The sequence below is a fragment of the Chlorocebus sabaeus genome, chromosome 20, assembly GCF_047675955.1.
Source record: "Chlorocebus sabaeus isolate Y175 chromosome 20, mChlSab1.0.hap1, whole genome shotgun sequence".
Lineage (NCBI taxonomy): Eukaryota > Metazoa > Chordata > Mammalia > Primates > Cercopithecidae > Chlorocebus > Chlorocebus sabaeus.
In genome coordinates, this window is record NC_132923.1 from 7309984 (window position 1) to 7322625 (window position 12642).

Sequence of the window (12642 nt, forward strand, 5' to 3'; positions counted from 1 at the left end):
TCCTCTGAAGGACATTTTCCATCTGTGTAGTCTCCATGGAAAATATAATGAGTTAACCTATGGGCGGGGGGGATTCTGGCTTAGAGAATAGGGTAAACTTCATAACTCTGGAAGGTAATACAGGTGCTCCTTGACTTCCAGTAGGGTTATGTCTGATAGGTTTATATGATATGCATATCAGGAGATAACCCTGGTGTAAATGGAAAATGCTTTAAGTTGAAAATGCATTTAATACACTTAACATACCAAACATCATAACTTTGCCCAGCCTACCTTAAACATACCCAGAATGCTTACATTAGCCTACAGTTGGGCAAAATCATCTAACACAAAGCCTATTTTATTATTTTCATTTATTTATTTATTTATTTATTTATTTATTTATTTATTTTATTTTTTTTTTTTTGAGACGGAGTCTCACTCTGCCGCCCAGGCTGGAGTGCAGTGGCCGGATTTCAGCTCACTGCAAGCTCCGCCTCCTGGGTTTATGCCATTCTCCTGCCTCAGCCTCCCGAGTAGGTGGGACTACAGGCGCCCGCCACCTCGCCCGGCTAGTTCTTTGTATTTTTTAGTAGAGACGGGGTTTCACCGTGTTAGCCAGGATGGTCTCGATCTCCTGACCTTGTGATCCGCCCGTCTTGGCCTCCCAAAGTGCTGGGATTACAGGCTTGAGCCACCGCGCCCGGCCATTTTTATTTATTTTTTGAGGCGGAGTCTCACTCTGTCACCAGGCTGGAGTGCAGTGGTGCAATGCTTCTCTTGTCATCTGTGTCAGGCCTGAGTTTCCCTCCTAGTCGCCTTCTCCATGACGAGGGCCAGGACACAAAGTGCTGAGTTTTGTAAGGAAAAGGTACAATAAAGACGCCCCTAGCTTTTGGGAAAGGAGCACCTCTCAGAGTTCAGATTAAGGAAGGAATCAGCATTCCTGGGTTGGACAGAGCTCAGAGTGGCTTCTCCCCACTGCTGCAGCAGCAAAAGTCACTGCCTTTCTATAGGTCATGCTTAGAGCCCAACTCAAGGGATCCAGGCACTTCTTCCCCGCCAGAGCTCACTGCAACCTTCACCCCCCGGGTTCAAGTGATTCTCATGCCTCAGCCTCCCTAGTAGCTGGGATTACAGGTGCCTGCCACATGCCCAGCTAATTTTTGTATTTTATTATTTTTTTTTCCGAGACAGAATCTCACTCTTGCCCAGGCTGGAGTGCAGTGGCCCAATCTCAGGTCACTGCAACCTCCACTTCCCAGGTTCAAGCAATTCTGCCTCAGCCTCCTGAGTAACTGGGACTACAGGCACGCGCCACCATGCCCGGCTAATTTTTGTATTTTTTAGCAGAGATTGGGGTTCACCATGTTGGCCAGGCTGATCTTGAACTCCTGAGCTCAAATGATCCACCCACCTCAGCCTCCCAAAGTGCTGGGATTACAGGCGTGAGCCACTGTGCCTGGCCCACAAAGCCTATTTTATAATAAAGTGTTGACTATCTCGTGTAATTTATTGACTACTGTACTGATAGTGAAAAACAGAATGGTTTTATGGTACTTGGAAAAGGGTTTCTACTGAACGTGTATGGCTCTCACACTCTTGTGAAGTCTAAAATCTTAGTCAAATCTTAGGTCGGGGACTGTCTGTATAAGATTCCTTCCTTAATCTGAACTCTGAGAGGTGCTCCTTTCCCAAAAACTGGGGGCATCTTTATTGTACCTTTTCCTTACAAAACTCAGCACTTTGTGTCCTGGCCCTTGTCATGGAGAAGGCGACTAGGAGGGAAACCCAGGCCTGACACAGATGACAAGAGAAGCATTGTGAAGACAGTTGGTGTCACAGGCACCTTGAAAAAAGGCCACAGCTAGATACCTCATCTAAGAGATCAACTTTCTTGGAGTCAGGATGGAATGTGAACCTCCCTTAAGTAGTGGTGTTGGAGAATGTAAGAGCCTCTAAAATCTATAGACAGAAAGTCTTAGCTGGAATAGTTGGCTTTAGGATTGAGCCCTCTTAACTTCTTGAGGTAATTTAATAGGAGGATGAGTGGCAGACAACACTCCTCCGCTCTAACTGAAAACCACCCTAGGGAGGTATGAACCTTGATCTCAGGATTGTGTGCAGATCTGTGAGCGGAGAGGAAAGTAAGCACTGATCCCACATCCTTCCTGGAGGCTGGGTACCCAAACTGAAGCTCCTCCCTAAAAGGCAATACAGATCGTAGGTCAGCCACTAGCGTGTTCCAGGTGCCCCCACCCCTGGAGACCAGCCCTCCAGCCCTCCCTCATTGTGCAGACTTTCAGCTGGCATCAGCTCACCCACACACCCCACCCTGGTACCAGGAGGAGCCAGGTGCCTTGATTTCCGCCCCCTTCCTGTACTCGACTTTGGCACTCGAAGAAAGTAAGTGGGAAACAGGTGTAAGAATTTCCACAGGCCGGGCGCAGTGGCACACGCCTGTAATCTCAGCACTTTGGGAGGCCGAGGTGGGTGGATCACTTGAGGTCAGGGGTTCAAGACCAGCCTGGTCAAAATGGCAAAACCCTGTCTCTACTAAAAATACAAAAAGTAGCTGGGCGTCGTGGCGGACACCTATAATCTCAGCTACTCAGGAGGCTGAGGCAGGAGAATCACTTGAACCGGGTGGGCAGAGGTTGCAGTGAACCGAGATCGTGCCATTGCACTCCAGCCTGGACAAAAAAGTGAAACTCCATCTCAAAAAATAATAATAATAATAATTTCTAGAAAACTGGAAGTAATGGAGCGATTCAGTGAAAGGATGAGCAGTTACCAAGGCTTAGTCCCTTGAGAGAGCAGCTAAGAGTAGGAGAAGCAGCGTATGCCAGAGGCAGGAGTACTGGGTCCCAGCCCCAACTCCACCACTCACTGGCTGTATGACCTTGGGTAAATCATGCCCCCTTCTACTCAGGAGGCTGAGGCAAGAGGACTGCTTGAGCCTGGGCGTTCAAGGCTTCAGTGAGCCATGATCATGCCACAGCACTCCAGCCTGGGTGACAGAGTGAGACCCTATCTCAATGGAAAATAAAAATTAATATATATATAAAGTATATATAAAATAACTCTGCCTCTTGGAGCCTGTTTCCTCATCTGCACAATCATGAAATTGTTTAGAGGATTTTTGAGGACCCCTCACCAGTATGATAGGGCAGGTATTACCCCTTTGTTCTTATGCAGTGAGGAACATGAGGAATAACTACTGTCACTTTCTCATCGTGTGGGTGAGATCCAGCCAGGTGGGGAAGGGCACACACAGTTCTACATCCGGCAGCAGCTGCTCTCTTCCACTCACCGACAGAGAGAATTTTTGAGTAAGGATAAACCATAGATCACCTAATTTGATGCTCTCATTTAATAGATCAGGAAAGACACAGGGTGAAGCGGCTTGTCCAAGGTTGCCCACCAGTGGCAGCTGGCATATTTATTTATTACGGACCCAGCATGTATGTTCCACTGTTCGCACATGTCTCATTTAACATCTGCATTCTACAGATAAGGGGATGAGGCTAAATAGGTGACACAAGGTCCTGTAACTAGTGACTTGGCAGAGGCAGCCAAGATCTTCCAGCTTTAACATGCCCTTTCTACTAGCCCACAGGAGGCAAAGAGGGCTCTCCGTTACCTCAGGAAGTCCGACGTCAGCCCCAGCTGTCCTCTGCCCCAGGGAAAGCAGTGAAGGTGAGTCAGCCCCTGCCCCGCCCCAGAAGCTGTTATCTGGGAAGAGAGTGGGGGAGCTGGTCAAATATCCTGCCGCCTGGTATCCACAACAAGCCATGAGCCCCGGATATGCTGAGTTCCTTGGTCACCCTTGTTCCTGGTGCTGACACTAGGGCCCTTCTCAGTGCAGCTGCCCTTGTAACCGCTCCACCCTGTACTTTCATCACAAAAAAATACAATCTTTCCTCCTCCATTGCTGTAACCTGCCTCTTAAAGGGACAAACAATCAGGTTTTTTTTATTGTTGTTTGTTTGTTTGTTTTGAGATGGAATCTCGCTCTGTTGCCCAGGCTGGATTACAGTGGCGTGATTTTGGCTGGCTGTAACCTCTGCATCCCGGGTTCAAGCGATTTTCCTGCCTCAACCTCCCCAGTAGCTAGGATTACAGGTGCACACCACCACCCCCGGCTAATTTTTATATTTTTAGTAGAAACGGGGTTTCTCCATGTTGGCCAAGCTGGTCTCTAACTCCCGACCTCAAGTGATCAGCCCGCCTCGGCCTCCCAAAGTGCTGGGATTATAGGCATGAGCCACTATGCCCGGCCGACGATCAGTTTTGAAGCCTAATTTGAGAGGGCAAAGGACGCCACTGACCCCGCTGGGGACCCTGCTGTGAAGTGGGTTTCCAGCTGCAGCTGTTTCTTTCCTGGAGATGTCTGCTTTCTCCCCTCCCCAGTTTCTCCCTGACCCTGTTGGAGGAAGAATGAACGTTCCCTGGGGTATCAGGTTCCCATATACTCTCTCCTCAGGGTGACCCCAGCATGGCTTCTTGCACCTGTTTCCACACAAGTCTGAATTCTGTAGCCGCCCTGTGTTCAGGGAATGCTGAAGACAGAGGGACCCAGGAGTCCCTGGGATCAGTAGTGGCATTGAAAGAGTTAAGGGCCTGGGCACAGCACTGTTTAGGGTGTTTGAAGTAGGGCGGGGAAGGGAAGGGCTGCAGTGGATGAAGAGGCAGCTGGTCTGGACTGGAATGAGTTCCCCCTTATGCAAACTTCTGGACCATGAGCAGCTCCCTTAAAAGGACCAAGAGAGAGGGGACCCCCACCAAGGTGCTGGACTGGTTCTTAAAGGGGCCACCTGAAGCAGGACTTTTTCCCACACTGAAGGCACCAACTGAGGGCAGAAACAGGTCTCCCATCTTTGGGATATCTCCCAGGTCTGGTGAGTTTCCCTCTTCCCTTTCCTGGGTCCTTGCCCTCAGACCCTCTCTTGCCCCACCTGTCTGGCATGGCACCCAGAACACATGCCAGGAAACTGGCAGGAGGTAGAAGAGGACTGGTTGGTCTTGACCCTTTTCTTCTCTATCCCCCACAAATAAAGGGTTAGTCTGGGTCCCAAGCCCCTGGTAGAATAAGCATACAGCGGCTGGGCGCGGTGGCTCAAGCCTGTAATCCCAGCACTTTGGGAGGCCGAGACGGGCGGATCACGAGGTCAGGAGATCGAGACCTTCCTGGCTAACACAGTGAAACCCCGTCTCTATTAAGAAATACAAAAAAAAAAAAAAAGAATAAGCATACAGCTACAGGTCCAGCAGAACGGAAGAGGGCAGGGTCCCTAAGTTCAGTTTACTAACCAATTAAAAAAAAAAAAAAAAAGGTGGTCACACTTGGAAGCCCAGAGCAGCAAAATTCCTGACTGACTTATGAACCTACTACATCAAGGACATGGGGATGATTTAGGGAGAGTGTCTGAGATGCCTGTGGCTGACTTAGTAGAGGGGTGTGTGGTTAGATTAGGGGGCTGGGGACGCCTTGAAATTCCAGAACTAAGTACAGATGATAATGCCTCTCAGGAGACAACCCGGAAGCTGATACGACAGATGGCTTTTGCCCATACTGGCCTCTGCCCCACTAAGGGATGGTAGCCAGGGCACACCATTGTATTTGTGCATAGACTCTTCTGGGTCCTCTTCTCTGTGCCTGACACTTAAAAGGTGCTAAAATAATCTTTGCTGAATGAATGGATCCTCTATATCTTTTACTTTGCTTTCATTTTTGGAATTGTGGCACTACTGTCTGACAGTGGACAGGAAGGTCAGAGAAGGAGAATGAGTTCCAGGACACCAGCGTTCAGCCAAGTCAGGCAGATGGGTGAAGCAGGAAGGTATCAGAGACTTGGGTGCTCCTGTCTTGGAATGGGGTATCTAGGGAGCACATGGGAAGGAATTGTAGCTCCTGGAGCCTTCTTTATCTGAGGCGAAGAGAAGCTCTGCTTTAGCCTTCTTTGCAGAGCACTGTTGGATTAATGGTTTACTTTCTACAGGAGAAGAAATGTTAGGTTAAATTTTGAACCATCAAAGAGTTTTTGTGACCCTGTGTCCCACCCCCAGGGCCAGGAGATTTGGAGGAGAGCCAGTACAACATGTCATCTGGCCTCTCCTTTCCTCCTCAGCCTTTATTGTCCGATTCTCTTGGGTCTTCTCCAATATTGGCCACCTCGCTAGATTTAGGATCCCAGAGCCAGACTCAAAGCTTCTCAGGCTGCGAAAGGGCCAGCCAGCATTGCCTCCAGGCAACAGCACCTGGCTGTTTGGTTGCTGTCAGCAGTTCCTACCCCATGTTCAGTGTTCGCTGGCAGCAAACATAACCAGAGACCTGCCTGTGCCCCATCACCTCATTTAGGGGTCTAAACTAACACAGGGAGCAGAAAGGATACACTGAACTTCTTTGGGACCCCTATCTCATTTCTTTTGGAAGCTGCTTCGTTTCTTTGGCTGGGGTCAGGGAGGTAGGAATGAGGTGGGTAAAAATAATGTTGCCAGATTTCTTTCAAAGCTAGGCACTTGGCCTGGTGTGGTGACTCATGCCTGTAATCCCAGCACTTTGGGAGGCTGAAGTGGGTAGATCACCTGAAGTAAGGAGTTCAAGACCAGCCTGGGCAATATTGTAAAACTCCCATCTCTACAAAAATACAAAAATTAGCCAGGCACAATGGCGGGTGCCTGTAATGTCAGCTACTTGGGAAGCTGAGGTGGGAGAATTGCTTGAACCTGGGAGGCGGAGGTTGCAGTGAGCCGAGATTGCGCCATTGCACTCCAGCCTGCCTGGTGACAGAGCAAGACTATCTCAAAAAAAAAAAAAAAAAAAAAGGGAAAAAAAAAGCTAGCCACTTGATAGGCTGGGCACAGTGGCTCAGGTCTGTAATTTCATCTCAGCACTTTGGGAGGCCAAGATGGGTGGATCACTTGAGGTCAGGAGTTCAAGACCACCCTGGTCAACATGGTAAAACACTGTCTCTACTAAAATTACAAAAATTAGCCGGGCGTGGTGGTGCACGCCTGTAATCCCAGCTACTCAGGAGGCTGAGGCAGGAGAATCACTTGAACCTGGGAGGCAGAGGTTGCAGTGAGCCGAGATCGTGCCACTACACTCTAGCCTGGGCAACAGAGCGAGGCCGTGTCTCAGAAAAAAAAAAAAGCTAGCCACTTGCTTTCTTTGAGAGCTTGTTTTCTGGTTTCAGAAAAGAATTCAGACTCCATAATGTGATGGATCAGCTTTGAAAACTCATCTCTGCCTCCTATCAGCTCTGTGACCCCCAGCCAGTTACTTAAGCTCTCTATGCAGCCTGTTTCTTCATATGTAAAATAGGGATAATAATGTCTGTTTCAAGAAATATTTGTGAGGATGGCACAAAATGGATGTTGGCACTCATTATCTCTCTCTCTATAGGCCTCAGATGACATTTAGGAAGCAGGTATGTTGGCTGGGTGCAGTGGCTCACACCTGTAATCCCAGCACTTTGGGAGGCCAAGGTGGGAGGGTCACCTGAAGTCAGGAGTTTGAGACCAGCCTGACCAACACAGTGAAACTCCCTCTCTACTAAAAATGCAAAACTTAGCTGGGTGTGGTGGTGGGTGCCTGTAATCCCAGCTACTTGGGAGGCTGAGGCAGGAGAATCGCTTGAACCCAGGAGGCGGAGGTTGCAGTGAGCCGAGATCGCACCATTGCACTGCAGCCTGGGAGACAGAGCAAGACTCTGTCTCAAAAAAAAAAAAGAAGTAGTTATATTGAGGTCTCAATGTCTCAATGTCCCTTCTTCCCCAAAGCTTGTAGCCGAATGCCTGGTGTGCAGTGATCCTTTCATGTCCCTTTTTTATCTCATTTCTCCTTTCTCCTCCTTCCTGAGATTTTGAGACCCGGTTGCTCTAGATTAGGAGTTGGCAAAGTTTTTCTGTAAAGATCCAGTTAACAAATATTTTAGGCCAGGCCATGTGTGGTAGCACATGACTGTAATCGCAGCACTTTGGGAGGCCAAGGTGGGCATATCACTTGAGCTCAGGAGTTCAAGACCAGCCTGGGCAACATAGCGAGACCTTGTTTCTACAAAAATTACAAATATTATCCTGGTGTGGTGTGGTGTGCCTGTAGTCCTAGCTACTTGGGAGTCTGAGGTGGGAGGATTGCTTGAACTTGGGAGGTCAAGGCTGCAGTGAGCAGAGGTCACGCTACTGTACTCTAGCCTGGGCAACCAAGTGAGACCCTGTCTAATATATATATACACATATATATATTTTTTATATGTATATATCTGTGTATACACACACACACACACACACACACATATATATATAGAGCCGGGCACAGTGGCTCACACCTGTAATCCCAGCACTTTGGGAGGCTGAGGCAGGTGGATCACCTGAGGCCAGGAGTTTAAGACCAGCCTGGCCAACATGGTGAAACCCCATCTCTACTAAAAAATACAAAAATTAGCCAGAAGTGATGGCAGGTGCCTGCAATCCCAGCTACTTGGGAGGCTGAGGCAGGAGAATCGCTTGAACCTGGGAGGTGGAGGTTGCAGTGAGCCAAGATTACACCATTGTACTCCAGCCTGGGCGACAAGAGCAAAATTCCATCTCAAACACACACACACACACACACACACACACACACACACACACACACACATATTAGGATCCCAGACTCAGGATATGTCTATACATCAGGCTTTGTGGGTTCTCTGTTGCAACTACCAACTTTGCTGTCATAATGCAAAAACAGCCATAGACAATACGTAAATGACTGAGCATGGCTGTATTCCAAAAATACTTTATTTATAAGCACTGAAATTTGAATTTCATATAATTTTGTGTCTCAAAGTATTCTTTTTTTTTTTTTTTTTTTTTTTGAGACGAAATCTCGCTCTGTCGCCCAGGCTGGAGTGCAGTGGCCAGATCTCAGCTCACTGCAAGCTCTGCCTCCTGGGTTCACACCATTCTCCTGCCTCAGCCTCCTGAGCAGCTGGGACTACAGGCGCCCGCCACCTCACCCGGCTAGTTTTTTTGTATTTTTTAGTAGAGACGGGGTTTCACCGGGTTAGCCAGGATGGTCTCGATCTCATGACCTCATGATCCGCCCGCCTCGGCCTCCCAAAGTGCTGGGAAAAGTATTCTTTTATTTTGTTTTTCAACTATTAAAAAAAGATAGCAGGACAGATTTGTCCCAGAGGCTATAGTTTGCTAACCCTTGCTTTAAATTTCCAGAGGCCATTCTATCCCTTTCTTCTCCTTGAAGAGGAGAACTTTATCAGGGCTCATCAGGGTCTCAAAGGACAGAAAAGCACTCATTTCTTCTTGCTCTTCTTGCTCTGATTGCATACATACTTTTCCATCAGAAGTTGTGTGTAACTGTTCCCATCATAGTTATGTTAGTGTCAGCCCATGAGTTATTTATTCTCTCTCTCTCTTTAAGAGAAAACAGTAGGTTACCATCATTCTCTCTCTCTCTCTCTCTCTCTCTGTCTCTCTTTCCTTCTTTCTTTACAGAGTCTCGTTCTGTTGCCAGGCTGGAATGCAGTGGTATGATCTCGGCTCACTGCAACCTCCGCCTCCTAGGTTCAAGTGATTGTCCACCTCAGCCTCCTAAGCAGCTGGGACTACAGGCATGCGCCACCACGCCCAGCTAATTTTTTTTTGCTTGTTTTTTGCCACAGAGTCTCGCTCTGTTGCCCAGGCTGGAGTGCAGTGGCGTGATCTCGGCTCACTGCAACCTCTGCCTCCCAGGTTCAAGCGATTCTCCTGCCTTAGCCTCCCGAGTAGCTGGGATTATAGGCATGTGCCACCATGCCTGGCTAATTTTTTTTTGTATTTTCAGTAGAGACAGGGTTTCTCCATGTTGGTCAGGCTGGTCTTGAACTCCTGACCTCAGGTTATCCGCCCACCTTGGCCTCCCAAAGTGCTGGGATTACAGGTGTGAGCCACCATACCAGGCCAATTTTTGTATTTTTAGTACAGACATGGTTTCACCATGTTGGCCAGGATGGTCTCGATCTCTTGACCTTGTGATCTTCCCGCCTTGGCCTCCCAAAATGCTGGGATTACAGGTGTGAGCCACCACACCAGGCCAAGCATTCTTCTTTCTAGCTCTCTGTTTCAATATACCCTGCCGTCTCTATGTCTCTAAGTAATAATAACAACAATAATAATAGTATTTATTGAACACCTAATATGTACCAAAAACAGATGGAATGGGGACTAGGTGCATTGCATATATTATCATCAAGTCTCTCAACATCCTTACAAAGTAAGTACAGGCCCAGTGGCTTATGCCTGTAATCCTAGCACTTTGGGAGGCTGAGGCAGGCAAATCAGTTGAGCCCGAGAGTTTGAGACCAGCCTGGCCAACATGGTGAAACCCTGTCTCTACTAAAAAGTACCAAAAAAAATCAGCCAGACATGGTGGTGCGCACTTACAGTCCCAGCTACTTGGGAGGCTGAGGTGGAAGGGTCACCTGAGACAGAAATCAAGGCTGCAGTGAGCCATCATTGTGCCACTGCACTCAGCCTGGGTGACAGAGTAACAATCCTATCTCAAAAACAAAACAGGCCAGGCACCGTGGCTCACGCCTATAATCCCAGCACTTTGGGAGGCCAAGGCAGGTGGATCACCTGAGGTCAGGAGTTCGAGACCAGCCTGACCAACATAGAGAAACCCTGTCTCTACTGAAAATACAAAAATTAGCCTGGCGTGGTGGTGGGCGCCTGTAGTCCTAGCTACTCAGGAGACTGAGGCAGGAGAATTGCTTGAACTCGGGAGGTGGAGGTTACAGTAAGCCGAGATCGTACCACTGCACTCCAGCCTGGGTGACAGAGCGAGACTCTGTCTCAAAACAAACAGACAAACAAACAAAACACCCAAAACAAAGTAGGTCTTATCATTCCTTTTTTTTTTTTTTTTGAGACAAATTTTTGCTCTTATTGCTGAGGCTGGACTGCAACAGCACAATCTCGGCTCACCACAACCTCCACCTCCTAGGTTCAAGCAATGCTCCTGCCTCAGCCTCCCGAGTAGTTGGGATTACAGGCATGTGCCACCACACCCAGCTAATTTTGTATTTTTAGTAGAGAAAGGGTTTCACCATGTTGGTCAGGCTGGTCTCAAACTCCTGACCTCAGGTGATCTGCCCATCTTGGCCTCTCAAAGAGCTGGGATTATAGGTGTGAGCCACCTCACCCAGCTTCTCATTCCCATTTTATACATGAGTCTGAGGCTCAAAGAAGCTGGCTGGGCAGGCCGGGCGTGGTGGCTCATGCCTGTAATCGTAGCAGTTTGGGAGGCCAAGGCAAGCGGATTGCCTGAGTTCAGGAGTTTGAGACCAGCCTGGGCAACATAGTGAAACCCTGTCTCTACTAAAATACAAAAAATTAGCTGGACATTGTGGCGTGCACTTGTAGTCCCAGCTACTCGGGAGGCTGAGCCAGGAGAATCGCTTGAACCCGGGAGGCAGGGGTTGCGGTAAGCTGAGATCGCGCCATTGCACTCCAGCCTGGGCAACAAGAGGGAGACTCTGTCTCAAAAAAAAAAAAAAAAAAATAGCTAGCTGGGCTGGGCTCAGGAGCTCATATCTGTAATCCCAACACTTAGGGAAACTAAAGCAGGAGCATCACTTGAGGCCAGGAGTTCAAGACCAGCCTGGGCAACACAGTGAGACTCCATCTCTAAAAAAAAAATTTTTTTTTTTTGAGACGGAGTGTCATTCTTTTTTTTTTTTTTTTTTTTTTGAGACAAAGTCTCACTCTATTGCCCAGGCTGGAGTGCAATGGTGCGATCTCGGCTCACTACAACCTCCACCTCCCAGGTTCAAGCTATTCTCTTGCCTCAGCCTCCTGAGTAGCTGGGATTACAGATGCGTACCACCATGCCCAGCTAATTTTTGCATTTTTAGTAGAGACAGGGTTTCACCATGTTGGCCAAGCTGGTCTTGAACTCCTGACCTCGTGATCCACCTGCCTAGGGCTCCCATTTGTTGGGATTACAGGTGTGAGCCACCGCACCTGGCCTATTTTGTTCTTTCTTTGAGACAGAGTTGCCCAGGCTGGAGTGCAATGGCGTGATCTCAGCTCACTGCAACCTCCACCTCCCAGGTTCAAGCGATTCTCCTGCCTCAGCCTTCCTAGTAGCTGAGATTACAGGTGTGTGCCACCACGCCTGGCTAATTTTTGTATTTTTAGTAGAGGTGGGGTTCCACCATATTGGCCAGGCTGGTCTCAAACTCCTGACCTCATGATTCGCCCCCCTCAGCCTCCCAAAGTGTTGGAATTACAGGCGTGAGCCACCACACAGGGCCCCAATTTTTTTTTTTAACTTAGAGCATGGTAGTGCATACCTGTAGTCCAGCTACTGGATGCTAAAGCAGGAGGATCGCCTGACCCAGGAGTTTGAGGCTGCAGTGAGCTCTGATCACAGCTGCACTCCAGCCTTGGCAACAGAGCCAGACCCTGTGTCCCAGAAAAAAAAAAGTTAAGTTCCCAAGGTTATGTGGCTTATGAAAGTGGCATAGCTAGGCTAGGTGCATTGGCTCATGCCTGTAATCCCAGCACTTTGGGAGGCTGAGGCGGGCGGATCACCTGAGTTCAGGAGTTCGAGACTAGCCCTGCCAACATGGCAAAACCCTATCTCTAGTAAAAATACAAAAATTAGCCGGGCGC

At 48.5% G+C, this 12642-nt stretch overlaps 1 protein-coding gene across 1 annotated transcript in view; it reads left to right on the plus strand.

Annotated features, from left to right (window-relative positions):
• Nucleotides 1-3455: 3455 nt before the first annotated feature.
• The window catches only part of LOC140709437 (uncharacterized), a 31527-nt gene continuing 22340 nt past the window's right edge, over nucleotides 3456-12642 (plus strand). The window contains exon 1 of the mRNA XM_073008184.1: nucleotides 3456-3678. The gene's annotated coding sequence lies outside the window, so the exon portion shown is untranslated. The remainder of the gene's footprint in view (nucleotides 3679-12642) is intronic.